Source organism: Acanthochromis polyacanthus, chromosome 22 (assembly GCF_021347895.1).
Source record: "Acanthochromis polyacanthus isolate Apoly-LR-REF ecotype Palm Island chromosome 22, KAUST_Apoly_ChrSc, whole genome shotgun sequence".
Classification (NCBI taxonomy): domain Eukaryota; kingdom Metazoa; phylum Chordata; class Actinopteri; family Pomacentridae; genus Acanthochromis; species Acanthochromis polyacanthus.
In genome coordinates this window covers 14,941,159-14,956,525 of record NC_067134.1, presented here as the reverse complement: position 1 = coordinate 14,956,525, position 15,367 = coordinate 14,941,159, and positions in this window count along the sequence as shown.

Here is a 15,367-nt window from a genome sequence, read left to right as displayed (position 1 = left end):
ATTATGAAGGAAAGACTCATTTGCATACGGAAAAATAATTAAAACAAACAAAGTGAGGCTGGGACCCCCTGGAGAGAGGAGCAGGGAGGAGTGGGGAGGAGGAGGAGGAGGAAGTGAATAATGTGGGCATAGAGAGAGGTTTAATTGCTCCACACCGAGGTTGTGCCATTTATCTTCAACTCTCGGGCTCTGCCGCTATTTCATTTGTCACCTTAGTGCAGATGAGAGTTTACGTAGGTGTTCTCGGGGTATCTGTTTCAAGGTAAGCACACACCCATGGATTCATTGTACCATCATGCTTTTAAGAGACAGGTAAGACCGCTGTGCCGTCAATGTGGAAAGATGACTCGGTGCTCTCTAAAGTGAACTGCATCCTTTCTCACTTACACACACACGCGTGCTCGCACACATTTTGTTACTTTAGTTTATAGGTCTATAAAGAGCTGTTACATAAAAGAGTCCAGTTTTCAGAGAGATGTTCTGCTCTTTTGCAGTCTCTCTCTCTCTCTCTCTCTCTCAGAAGCAGTCATTATGCTCCTGGAGCTTCCATACTGACTACCCAGTTCCTCCTCTCTGATGTGTGTGTGTTTGCGTGCACGAGTCAAATGTGTGTTTTTTTCGCTCTCCGATTTTTGTACATATGGACTGTATGTGTGTTCCTATCTTTGTCTCATTGTGTGTGCGTGAGCTTTTGAGCAGACTCCCTGCTGACGCCGCGGGGTGCGAGTCGTCACGCGCTGAGGGCCGTCCGCTACGTTAGAGCCGGAGTGGCTAAAACTCCATTTTCAGCAGAGTGTTTGAAGCCAGAGGATGAAAGTCCCTGCTCTCTCTCCCCCTCTATTACTCTCTCTCTCTCTTCTGACGCCTCTGATGGACAACTCAGTGGCCAGCCACTTCTTTAATTAAAGGCACAGTCTGCCGTTTTTTCCTCAGATGAAAGACTATTGACCTGATGGAGCTTTGGGCAGATAGGGATGATATGAGTGTCACTGAACTCAGTTTGGTCTTTCAAGACAGGGTATGTGTACGTACTGTCAGTACACACATGTGTTTTAGCCAAAGGGCCAGTAAGGGGGAGCATCTTTGAAGTCAAGTCCTGACAAAGTCAGGGAATCTTGAAATAAGGAGCAGTATCATTCATAATGTGAATCTAGTGCAAATACCATTTTTGAGTTTAATGCTGGTGCTTCATCTGTAAAGGTCTCATATTGGAAGCTAGTTTACTGTCTTCATCATGGCTGAGGAAGATCTATCCTCACCATTAGGCATTTTGCCTCACACTTCTGCGTTCCAGCAAATAATGACTGGCCTTTCCTGTTTGGGTGGAAGTTGGGGTGAACATTTAGGTCAAAGCAGCATCAATGCTGTTGAAAAAACTCAATACTGTCTCCTCTGACCATGACCGTGATCCTTCCCTTTTCTTAACCAAGTAGTTTCACACCTCATACCACTTTTCTGATGATACAGTTTGCCAGGTCAGAAAACGTTGATATGAACCACTCTGTTTTGCTGTTTAAAATAGCAGAGTTAAGCTAAAGATAGCTGAATGCCAGGCGTCGCTTAAACAGTCAGCAGCCGTATGTGAGAAAATGCAGCCCTCTCATTCTTTTGAATAGCTGAGCTTTACCTTTCCTGAATACAAAACATTTACTATGTGAGCTTCACAGCAAGCTGCACAGTGTTACATGTTCTAATAAGCCTTTAAAGCCTCCTACTCTGGCTTCCATATTCGCTCATGTTGTCTGTGATTATAATTGGGTTGTTAGTATCTTAAACACCCTTCTTTTACCGACACAGCCCCCTATGCTGTTTCAACACAGGGCTGTTTTTGATCAAAATCCGAAGTGTTGCTTGCCTAAAAAGATGGATAAACCCTCCATGACATCACCTCCTGGATTCCCGAAGAGCTGTTTTGGAGCTCAGTGTGGTGGCTCCAGCTGTCAGTATGTAACTCCCAACTTCGGGCTTATCCAAAAATGAGCAAAGAGGTGCAGCGTGAGTGGAGCTCAGGCAGACTCTCCTGCGAAAGTACTCATCTGCCACTCAAAATGAACATTAATTGTGGATAAGCTAAAGTCTTAGGGCAATTTAAAAATGTACAAAAAAAATTCACCCCCCTACTGTTGCGATGAACAGAAAAATTAGCTTTAAAACCAAAACCGCTATTGGTATCAGGCTGTAAAAATGTTTATTTTTGCTATAAAAGTGGCCTTCCTACTTGGGGATCTATGGATTGATTGACTTTTGGAGCCATCATCAGGTGGTCATTTGAGGCACTGCACTTTGGCATTAGCTTTATTTCCTAGATGTCGCCACAGGTTCCAAACCCAACATTTAACATCTATGAGGTGAAGCACGCCATGGATTCTTGCATGATGCTACAGCAACGCAACTGTTACAGAAGTGGCAATGCATTCATGTTAAAAGTGAAATGGAATGAAAGTATGAAGTGATGGATGTTGTCCAAGCAGACTTGCTGTCAGATCTGCTCACATGGTGGTTCATAAACTGCTCCACGTTTTGAGTTTGATCTAATTATTCTCACATTCTGACGCTCTTTTTGATCTGGAGTTGCTGCGTCCAAAACTTTGGACCTGTTGACTTATCTAATCAGAATGCTATGTGTTACTTTTGGGGGGATTTTTCAGTTTTGTGCAAAATAACACCGCTTTTGTTTTTTTTTGTTTTTTTTTGCTGGATCATGTGACTAGTTTCCAAACTATGGTTTAGTTGTATTTGAACAAATGCAGCTAAAAATGGTAGAAATTCAACAACAACATGCCTCTGGTGTCATCAAAGCCGAGAAAACTCTGGAACAATAGTTGAAAACAGTATGCAGTTTTGCTAACCCTTAAGTATAAATATATATCATCAAATTAGACGATGCTCCTTTTCTACATGCATACTGAAGCTGCATCTCTTGGTTTCTCAGCTCAACAACAAAATTAGCTGATTTAACTGAAGCTGGCATTAAACCCTACACGGTGAGAGTGAGCTTGCATGTTTTTTTTTTCTTTTTCAGATATTTGTAGTCTACATTAACATTCAGCCAAAGCAGCCTAGTTCACCCTCTGTAAGGAACTCAACATCATCCGAGCTGGCTGTAGCTGCGGGCGAAAACAACAAGGCTTTAAACGCACGCTGTCGAAGAAGAAACGCTTTCAGTCTCTCAGAGCTCATTCTAATCGTGCGCTTCCTGTTTTTGTTGCTTTTTCTCTGTGTGTGTGTGTGTGTGTGTGTGTGTGTGTGTGTGTGTGTGTGTGTGTGTGTGTGTGTAAATCCCTTGCTGTTTTTGAGCTGTGCGACACTGCTGGGTGCTCTCTGTGTCTGCTTGCTGGATATCAGGCACCCAGGGATCCTCAGAAGCAGGCATTACCAGTTAATGCACCTCTGAAGAGAGCATCTGCACTTAAGACAATTGCACCACAGATGGGTGTGTAAGTGTGTGTGTTTCTTTGGGGAAAAGACAAAGAGAAACGAGTGAGTGAGACAGACATGAGGATGATAGGAAATAGAGGGAGGAAGAACTTCCTGTGCTTTTGCGTAAAATAAGATCCGCATTTCATTCCCCTCTGAACCGAAATCCGTTTTCCTCACCTCTCTTCTGGGTTCAAAACGTTTGAGGTTTATTTTCAGGACCTTGGAGTTTTACCTTTTTGGTAACAAAGCCAGCAGCACACACAGACTTTACGTGGCTATTTCATTTTTGTACAGTCTGCTATGTCTTAAAGGCAGGTACACATTTATATCATCAGTCACACCAATTCTTTCCAGAAGCCCAAATGGAAAACCACTTTGATGCAGCTTCTGTGAACTTTGTCTTCACTTGTACTGTCCAGATTTTGCTTCTAAAAAGCTTCTGACCTATTTTAAGAAAGAGTTATATAACGTTTAAAAAGTAAGCGGCTGATAAAGGGAAAAACATACAAAAGTTCAAATGAATTAAGGAATATTTATTCTGTACAAGGATAGAGCAGTGGTTACGGGATCTTTGATGTTGCTCCAAAACTTCTTTACAACAATCAAAGTGTTGTATTTAGTTCCAAGAAAGGGTATGTTGACTCGAAAATTCTGCCAAATCATCTGGAACCGACAATAATGAGAGCTATGATGTCAGTGTCAAGTTAAAGGTTACATGATGAACTCAGCATTGTAACTCAGCAGCGCACTACGCCATCGCTGTTGAGATAGTTGCAGTGTTTGGTGTTAACAGCCCACCTAAAATGTGCAAGTATTTTAAATCGGGCCATAACAAGAATGCTTTCCACCTTACTTCTCTTATGGGTCATGACAACTCCCAAACTGGCAGCATCTCAATGCTTCAGTATCTCCCACTGGCCAAGTTTCCAGCACCAATACATGGTAATGCTCCAAGTTGTCTGTTTGATCCCTAGATTGGCTTTTCCTCAGTAACCAGTTCTTCAGTGTGCAGGGCATTTCAAGTGCATGTTGTAGAATGTATGATGCATTATTTAATGAATATTAATAATAATTTATTAAAGGACAGAGCTTACAGAACTAACGAAACAAATTTCTTTTTTTAACCATTTGTGTTAAAACAAAAACACTTGATGTAAATCAAGGAAAACAGCAAATACAACATCGTACCTGCATTATTGTTAATGACCAGTAGGACATTTGCTTTTATATAAAATTTAAACCAACACAATAGCGTTAGTATAATAAAAAATACAGGCCCCAGTCTAAACAGTGGACATATAAGCAAACTTAATTCACTACTCATGAAAAGCATAGACCTACCTCTGCACCAAGGGCCTAATTTCTGTTTTCAGTGTATCGTCAAACTGAAGCACAATCCTGATTCAAAGCATACTCTTAGTCCAAGACAGTTTAATCCACTTCTAATAGCATCTTCGTAAATGGTTAGGGGTGTGAAGAGCTGCACTGTTATGCTATTTGTTTTCCAAGCCTAACATGAAAGAGAGGGGTTTTTTTGTTTGTTTTTACACTTTTGAAAGAATTGGAAAAAGACATAATCTAACTCATGAAGCTCATAGACAGAATGCCAAGAGTGTGCAAGCAAGCAGTAATCAAAGCAAAGGATGGCTATTTTGAAGAATCGAAAATATAAAACGTGCTTTGACTTATTTCACACTTTTTTGTTTACTACATAATTCCATATGCGTTCATTCATAATTCAGACGCCTTCAGTGAGAATCTACAATGTAAACAGTCATGAAAACAAAGAAAAACCATTAAATGAGAAGGCGTGTCGAAACTTTTGACTGGTACTGTAGTTCTTGAGGAATACAAGGTCGTTCATAGATTTATCCCTAAATCTTGATTGGATTTTGGTCACAAAACTCCTAGCAGAGGAGAAGCTTTGCTCTGATTCATCTGAAGTCAGTGGTGAAGTTAGCATTTCCTGGAATAGGGATTCCATATTGGGAGTATGTTTCTTGTTGGCGTCAAAAAATGTAAACTCTGCATTGATATTGGGTCTTGAGAATCTTGTGAGGTCGATACTTTGGGTTCGCCGCTTGATCACCTTATGTTCACATCATGAACCAACTTCATATGCTTCCTGTTGAGTCCCCTGCTGTCAAGAAGATCTTTTCATCATTTCTTGCACTTATAGTTTTATCCCCACCTAGGCAAATGAAGTAGGCCCAAGCAGGTAACACATCCTGTCGAAAGTGGCATCCCATATACCAAGGCTGGCCAGATGTATAGGGAATGTCGCAGGGTGTGCATTTGCAACTTATCGCAACTGATTTGTTTTATCAACTGAATGTAATGGTGCCACACTGATGCTACTTCAAGTTGAGACAAAGAATGTAACAATTTCACAATCGGGAAGCAAATTACAGGACATTCCTGGGAAAGTGTTTGATCTTACTTGTCTGCATTTTTTGTACTTTTGTACATGCAGAACTCGCAAAATGGAATTTTTTTTTCTCTCTTTCCCATTCCCGGATATGGGGATCCTAATTTAGATATGGGAACTGAGAATTCCCACTTCCAGGATTAAACCTGAAATGTGGGTAGACACAACTCATAGTCTAGGTCCAGAATTGAGAAAGTTCTGATGTTACTGTGTTCATGCATCAGCGCTATTTGAAAATTTACGATTGCACTCAGTTTTGTTTCATTGATCACAGGTTTTTCTAACTTGTGTCGGCTATCAGAAGTTTATTTACTTTTGTTGCATTGAAATTCTACTTCAAAGCCTGTGTGACTAATGTAGTCTTTACAAGGTTTTAGATTTTTCATGTTTGAGAGCAATTACTCTGTTGGTCTGCCTAGGTTATTTGCAGTTTTTGAGCGATTATTCAGTTTTGAATCATTTGACATTTACTGATATTTCATAGGGTTGTAATCACTACAGTTGTGTACCATAGACATGATGCAACATTACCACTGGAAGTCACACTTAATGATTTCAACATAATCCCCCATTATGCCATTATGGACATTATCTGTGTATAAGTAGCCTTAAGCCTTATAAGTAACCTTATAAAGCAATACATGAAACCGGCCATGGTTGTATGCTTTAGAGCATGTAGCTCCACTAATAGTAAATGCTCCATGAATAACATCCATCCATCTTCTATACACCGCTTTATCCTCATTAGGGTCACGGGGGGTGCTGGAGCCTATCCCAGCTGACTCGGGCGAAGGCAGGGGACACCCTGGACAGGTCGCCAGTCTGTCACAGGGCTACATACACAGACGAACACTCACACTCGCATTCACACCTACGGACAATTTAGAGTACTCAATTAACCTCAGCATATTTTTGGACTGTGGGAGGAAGCCGGAGTACCCGGAGAAAACCCACGCATGCACAGGGAGAACATGCAAACTCCATGCAGAAAGATCCCAGGCCCACCCCGGGAGTCGAACCAGGGATCTTCTTGCTGCAAGGCGAAAGTGCTAACCACTACGCCACTGAGCAGCCCCCATGAATAACAACACATACAAAACTAAAGAGTGAAAGTTACAGTTCATAGTTTTACAGGGATTCTGTGCCTTACTATTTAATGGCCAATTATCAAGCATCCTCTGGACCAAATTGTCATTTTTACTGCAAGTGTTTGCCAGGATTTAACAAATGAGATACAGTGTGTTGATCGGTGAGCTTTAGAAGCTTATTTGTGGCCCTTGTGAACGAGTTAACCATTTCTCTTTTTTCAGTCATACTATGGCGATTTGTATCAATCCAGCAAATAGGATAATTGACCACTTTTCTTCAAAGTTGAGTGATGTTGATTCACGGTACTGCTTCTTAAACTGCTGGTATGGCATGTCAAGCTATATTTTAAACGATATTGCAAATAATTTCAAAAATATTACAGCCTTGAAAATAGCCCTTCCAGTGCAGTATGTGCTCTTAATTAGTAAGCAACATGTTAAGTTAGTTAAATAGTTACCCAACTAGCTACGTACCTGTCCAAGCAACTCCTCTCAGATTTAAAGTGATGCAGCTGTTAACACATCCCCAATATGGCCCAAGGATGTCTTACATCATCTGTATGGCCTATTCTAGGATTATTAGCACCAGATATTACATGCTGTTTGTAAAAGTTTGTCTCACTCAGCCGTCCCATGTGTCAGCAGCACCTTTTGCCCTGCAGGGGACAGCAGGATGGACTCTAACAGATTGGACCCCCCCATATGGCAGGCGGTCCCATTCTGTGATAAATAAACTGCTGGCTTCTCTGACCTCTGCCTGCACCAAGCTCACAGCGAACATGTGCTGCTGCTGGATGGGAAGAACTCAGCAGGGGGGGAGGGTTCCTCCTCCTTCCCCTCTCTCTCTTCCCTCCATTCCTCCCGCTTGCTCTCTTCCAGTCCGACTTCAACGTTTTCTCCCCTCCGCTGAAGTCAGCGGTCCATCTCGCGCCGCAGATTGCCTATGACAGCCGCGCTATTTCAAGTCGGCGGTTTGAGCTAAATTGGAGTGAGCAATACCACCTGTGCCTGCTGAAGGGCCGCTGTGGTTCGGGCTGTTGCTCCGCAGAGAGGAACCGGGAGGAGGGGGAGGCGGGGAGGGCAAGGGGGGGCAAAAAAGCTGCTACCTGCAACCATCAAAGCCTCTGTTTCACATGCAATCTGCCCAGCTGGCTCCCCTGTGAGGAAGGGTTAGCTCCAAGCAGAGCTGGATGTTTGCTGCTCTCCCTCTCTTTCCTCCTCTTACATCCTCTTTTTTCCTCTCCCTGCGCAGTTCTCTCTCTCTAGTATAGGTATGGATCGCCCTCTCTTCACTCTCGCTCTTCATCCTCCCAGGTTTTTTCCCACTTCCTCGTCCTCCCGCTCTCTCTGAATATACCCATTTCTTTCATATTTTCACCTATTTCAGCCCCCTTCTTTCAAGAAACCTTGACATTGTGGAATTCGGGGCCCCAGACAACTGTGGGAGAAATGTGGAGAAGTCTTTGGTTGTCGTTCCAAAAAGAAAGTGTAACATTGCACTCTGAAGGACATCCACTAGCATTTAGATTGTTTTAAGGCTTGAAATTCTGCAAAAGTAATGGCAGGGCTGCCTTAAGTGACAGGAGGGTGCCATCACAGGACTGTCCATGGCTTGTCTCAGCTCCACTCATACGCCACCTCTTTGCTCATTTTTGGCTGGGAGTTCGGAGGAGTTGGACACTGTCAAGATGGCAGAAAATATGTCTCATCATAGAGGATTCATCTTTATATACAGTCAGGCTACGTTTATACGAGGACCATCTTAACAGAAAACGCAAAAGTGGCATCTTGTCATTTCACGTTTAGACGAGCGGTTTTGAAGGAAATCTGCGTATATACGGTGACTATAGTGTGTGGAATTCGATTGGATATGCATGCCAGGCAGCTGGGTGGCGCGGTGATAAAACTCTGCCATGTCTGCGCGCATGTGTACTATCTCCCTTTTCAGATCTCCGCCGCGGTAAATGTTCATGAATGGAATCTACAGATTCTGTACGTTTGTTGGTACAACTCCTGTAGTGTGCATAGAGCTACCAGAGTTGCTTGAAGGTACGAAGGATGGAAATAATCACACATCTTTGTTTACTTCCTTGTACCGGCCGGCAAACCAAAACACCCGCGCACGTATTTGACGTAATCGCGTACGCGACGTGGTCAGATCTCGGCAAAGTTTTGCTGTTGAGACGGAAACGTAACGGCGGAGAGTTTTCAACTTTTCCACTCTGGAGGCCGCTTTCAAATTTTTGCGTTTTTAAGCCCCCAAAACGCCGTCCTCGTATAAACGATAGGGTGTTTTGTTGAAATATTTTTGACGTTTTTACCAGCAAGCGTCCTCATGCAAACGGCCCCTCAGTGGCTTTATTGTTATCATAGGGAAAGAAACTTGTCACGTTTTGGCCTGTGACACAATTTTAGGTCCTAAAACTTTCTAATCGCAGCAATCAGTTCTTATTGTTATTTGACTGTGGTGTACTTTGATCTTTGACAGCCATGTCGGCACCACATCTTCTCCATTTTTTTAACTTCTGTGTTTGGATTTCATGTTATTCTATGTGCTGACAAACTGTCTGATTCATCTTAAGCTTATGAAACTCTTTAAAAACCTTTTGTATAACGTCTATTTTTACATTTGTAGCTCCATTAAAAAGTCAAGAGCTTTCTTTGGGAGTCAGTCAAAAATCAATGCATCAATCTTTACAGAGAAATCAGCACATGAGCTCTCAAGTGGGGTGCCATTGCAGGTTGGCAACTTGCTACATGAAATTAGCACATGCTGTACTTCTAATAAAAAACACCAAACATCTCAGGTGATGTAGCTCAAGAACCCAGATGTATTTGTTGACAGAATCAAAGCACAGTCTTGTGAATGCTTCAAGCCACGCCATGATTTAAATAAAATAGAAGTCAAACATTCCTTTAAGTATGGCTTTATTTTGACATATTTGTATTGGCATTCTAATTTGTCAGCATTCCAAAGTCCAGAAGGCGTTTTCACAAGTGTTGCTATGTTTAAAAGTTGAATTATTAATCATTAGAAACTCATACAAACTATACAAACGCACGCAAATTTATTTTAAATTCAACATGTCAAAATCTTTGAGCTGCAAGATACGGTATGTTAGGGGAAATGTTGAAATTATATATGGAAAAGTAATGCACAAGACAGCGAGAGAATCCGTGATGAATGTAATTATTGCAGCATAAAAATGTAGCATCTTGGTTTTTAACATGTTGGTCAGTGAGATGGGATTTCTGGCTCATGGAAGGGAGCCGGAACTTGAGGTGGTGCTCCTTTCAAAGAGCCATTCAAAACACTGGATCGTTGTTATATTCATTGATTTTTTTTAGAAGGGGGTAACTTGTTTTTAACAAGGTAGCAGTTATAAGATACAATATGGATCAAAATATTTCAAGCTTACACATCCCATACTCTATTGAATTTTGTTAAATTTTTTATATACATTTTATTCTTATGGTTATTTTTAGGTTGTTTTTTTTTCTATATTGTTCAAATGTTCTTTGACTCGTTCGTGAACATCACATCTCTAATAGCCAGACAATGTTGAAGCATCATGGCCAGAAACAATCTATTTCCTTCTGAACTCTAACCAGTTTTGGAACATTTTTTGTTCCTGTTACATTTCTACTCTTTGTAGGCTATTTGTTTTAATGCAGTACTGAATCCTGCACATCTATGGAAACAGCACAACCACAACCAACAACATGCATAATATAGAAGTAAAGAGAACTCACTATTGTCTGCTGTGCAGTATGACAAAGTTTTAATGCAATGTATCACAAAGCAGGCGAAATGAGAATTGCTTTCTCTCTTTATTATACAGAAATTAAAAAAAAAAAATTCTCCAGGTGTCCACAGGTAAAACAAATGTATTCATGTAGCACATTTTAAACAATCGAAGTTGACCAACATGTTATTAGACAGTTCATAAATTATTTGCAAAACTTCAAAACAGCATAAAACTATTAGAATCTAACTGTAAAACTAAAGATAATAGAATAAAATAAAAATACTAAAGCATGCAAAGCAGGATGGTAGTTTGTGAGATTGTTTGCATGCAATTTTTTAAAAAGTATGTGTGTTTTTCTTAAAAATATCAGTGGGAAATGAATATATTTTTGACTTTTTTTTCTGTATTACTTTCCAGTCTACACTTTAAACACAGTGTGCACTTTAGGCCAGACAGTTCAGCAAAAAGGTCAAGAAGTCTTGTTGAGTGCAGGTTGCAGGTAAGTCAGTCATTTCTTCATGTTTGCACAGAGGAGCACAGAATATTGTGTTCTATACAGAATCTGGTTTGTGCAAACTGTTTTTGGTGATTTTAAAATATATATATATATATATAATTGTGTGATTTTAATTAAAATTTCAAGCTGAGATTGGAATAATTTCCCTGATGGAACTGCACATTGTCCATGATTAGTTCAAGGAAGGAAAATAAAAGAAAATTCAGTGATTCCTTCCGTTTATAGAGCTACTGTTTTCAGGTTTAGAGGGTAAATATGCAACATTTAAAGACCCGTGGAAACTTAAAATCCTATCTACTTCTCTGTAACACTGATATTCATATTCATAAATAGTCAACATCAAAGTACAACACATCTTTTTGTATTATTTATTAAGAGTTAAACGCAAACTTGAATCCATTTGCTAAATCCTGACATGTGACAGCACCACTTCCTAATTGAGCCTCGCCCATTTTAAACCTGCGAGAACACAGAAAGACACAAATCGCAACATAATGATTGAATTCTACAAAGTGAAAATACATCCACAGCATGAAATATACCTTGTTGCTGCTGTGCCTACTGGCTCAACACACTGACATAAATCAGCGCTGTCACAAATTGTCCCTTGTAGATAGAAATAGCACGTCTTTGCTCCTTTAGTCCGCCAGACTGGCTGATGAGAGCAAGCTAGGAGGAAGGAGGGGAGGCTGTCTGAGTTTAGGCTCCATCCTCCTCCTCCTCCTCCTCCTCCTCCTCCTCCTGGGCAGGATACAGTAGGCATCATTTAGTGGGGAGAGCGGTGGAAACAGTGTGGGGTTAGCCACGAGGTCGCCACACTTACTGCACGGCCGAGCTCATTTCCACTGCTGTCCACAGCTCAGGCTTCCCCTCCGAGAGAGAGAGAGAGAGAGAGAGAGAGAGAGAGAGAACTGCAGCCAGTGAAATGGCTCATTCACTTTCTGATCACAGCCCGCCACTCTCCCCCTCACACACTCAAACTGACACACACACACAGTCAGTCAAACACACAGACATTGCAGGCTGTCTTCATTGTGTGGTTATTTGCTATTTTCGTCCCTCACTTCCCCAGTGTCATGAAATATTTCCTCAGCTCTGACAGTTCACTCTGTGATTGCCATCTCCTACCAGACTCGCCAGATTTCATTAAAATAAGCTTATTTTTTTAAGCTATCACTGTATCATGTGTCCTAAGATTAAACCAGATAGAACTTTTTTTTCCCTCATTTCTGCATAAAAAGTAGAATAAACCAGTGTACATGCATTTTGACTCAGTATTTCACAATCATGTTAATCCCTTTCTCAAACTAATCTGATAAGTACAGCTAATGATATTTAAATGAATAACTTGAGCCAGAATGGAATACAGTTGTCATACACTAGAAGCTTGCTTTTTCACACTCAAGCTTACATCTTTTCCTCCAGCTTTTCCCCTACACACACACGCACACACACACATACAGTTTCATTCTCCTACACACAGATTTATGTGCAGGCATCCCTGAAGGCACGGCAGTGCTGAACCAATCCGCTTTTGTTGACTTGTACCTCTGCCAACTCTCACTATGAAGACGTCTGATCAGCCAAATGGTCAAATACCTGAGATACACAGCAAGCAGTACATTTACTCACATGTGAAGCGTTTAGCTTCATGCTGCACGAAGCAGGAGTTCATTTACTGAGAGCTCAGATTAGGAGTCAATGTGGAATCCAGTGATATGGGACTAGAGCAGTTTTGGAAAAATGTGGGCATTGATAAGAAGATGTGCAGATCCGGACTTCATAATTCAGGTTGCATGCAGCTACAGGTTCGCAAAGTATCTCATGCACAAGTAAACACCTGTCTAACCTCACAGTGCCCGCTGAGATTGGTAGAAGAATCAAAAACAAAAGCATGTGACAAAGTGTTCAAGTTCCCAAGAGAAAAAACTTAGTGATTTGATAAACTGTCCTCTTCTTTTTGCAGTGTTTGACTGTAAACACTCTCTTGCAAGCAGCAGAGAGCTGACTTTGCAGGCCCTTTGCAAAGAAGTACAAGACAAAGACTTTACTTTTTGTTGCCAGACTAGACTGTCAATATTGGATGATTCTGCAAATCCTCAAATTACATCCGTATTAAAGCTGTAGTAAGCCACATCCTGTACCCACTGTGAACTTTGGAACTCTCTGTGCTCTCTTACCTGACCGGGATGAAAAGCCCTGTGATTGGCTGAAGTCTGCTATCACTGGCTGGATTATCCAAAGCAGAAAATGGAGCCAAGAAGAGCTGTAGAAATCTAGTTTCACCTCAGACCACTTGATTTGCAATTTTCTGAAATGTCATCATGTAATGATGACAAAAAATATAGCCTACCATCGCTTTAGCTTCACTTTTTTGCCTCCAATGCTAATGTCCCCATTTTAACATGTGTGTATATAACAAACAGGTCAGTTAGGTTAGTTACAGATCATGACTATAGCAACTGTACTACAGTTAACATCTGATTACGGTTTGGTTACTAAGACTTGGTTAACATTGAGGGTTGATTATAGTTTCAAAATCCAGATCAAAAACTGGCATCAATGCAATGTAACTTTTCCCACTATCAATAGCTTTTTTTATGTCTGTTGGCCAAAGAAAAACTAAAAATAAGGTTATTTTGAGCCAACTCTTGGGTGGTTTTCTACCATGAGTACTGGGTACAGATAACCCGGTATTGGCCCAGTGATATTTAGCGTGTGGTTGCATGAAAGTCAGACATGCTACACACCCATCCACAGCCACCCAGACTTCCTTGCTGTCCTTACTTGGCTACATAACATTTCAGAGCTTTGAGTGGGATTTTTTTTTTTTTTGCTCTTGGGTGCTATTGATAGAGATGTGGCAGCAACTTGTAGTCATTAACTGGCTTTAGCCTACACTGAATATGTCAAGAGAGCACATGAGGATAATTCAGTTTGTCCTCGATTATTTCACGGAATGCAAACATCCATTTCTAGATATTTATGATATAAAAACACTGTGATTAACTACATCCTCTTATACATGTTTCCTATGTTTGTCAGTTTACAATTGCACAAGAAGACGTTTCTTTCAGCGTGTCGCCACAGAAAAACAATCATTGCAGTTGGTCCCACACAGCGTAATGGATGCAGCGGCATATTTTGGTGTTTTATTCCTTTAAATCTTTGTATATTCCAAACAAATGGCAGCAGAGTGGTATTAAATGTAAAACCTAAATGTGCACTGGAGGGCTCTATTTTTTTTTTTTGCTGCAAATACTTTGTATTGAAATCAGAGCACCTCTTTGTGAGTAAAGACAGTGCTTGGCTTGTTTCACTGTATTCCATTACTGTTTTTCCTCATTCTCCTGCATCATGCATGCTTTTTGAGACATCTTGTTCACTTGACGATTCTTCCTCCTCTCTCGGCGTTAAAAAGAAAACAACACTGACTGTAAACTTGTCTCTGATACGGTTTCCCTCCACAGCCCCAGTGTCTCATCCTTGGGATCAATACTACCACACACCACAGCCCTTTACTCACACTCCAGCCTGGCAGTAAGGGATTGCAGGGAGCCAGTGGGTCAATGGCCAGGTCCTGGTTGGTTGATGGCCGTTCGTTAAAGAGTGGTCGACACGGCGGAGCTCGGTGTTAACGGTGTCAGCCCTGATACTCCCGCCGGGACGCTCTCTCCTAATGACCGCCCAATCAATAGCCGTCTGCCCTCAGCACTGACCAATCAAATTGACATCTCTTGTTGACACAGTGGGGAAGAGGAAGTTTCAGCTGTGCTGCAAGTCTTGTATAAATATCTCTGTGGTGGATGTACATGACGCTGTTGTGGGTTATGATGTGATGCATTTATGGACCTAATAAAATACTGTTGATTCTTGGGTTAAAGACATCTGCAGAGTATAAGTTAAAGAGTAATAAAATAGAAAAGAAATGTCCACTGCATTGGAGGATGTCAGACTGATTTGTAGAGAAAGGCAGGTTTTGAATAATTACTGATGGTTCCTAGCTTATTCTGTATGCAGAAACAAACTTCACAATGCCGGTGTGTATCAGTTTTTTGGCATTATTTTGCTACTGTGACAAATTCACCTGTGTCTCTGCTGGTGAACTTGTTTTTTTTTCTCCCTCTTTTCTCTTTCGGGGCGAGATATTTTTATCAGCTCCGTG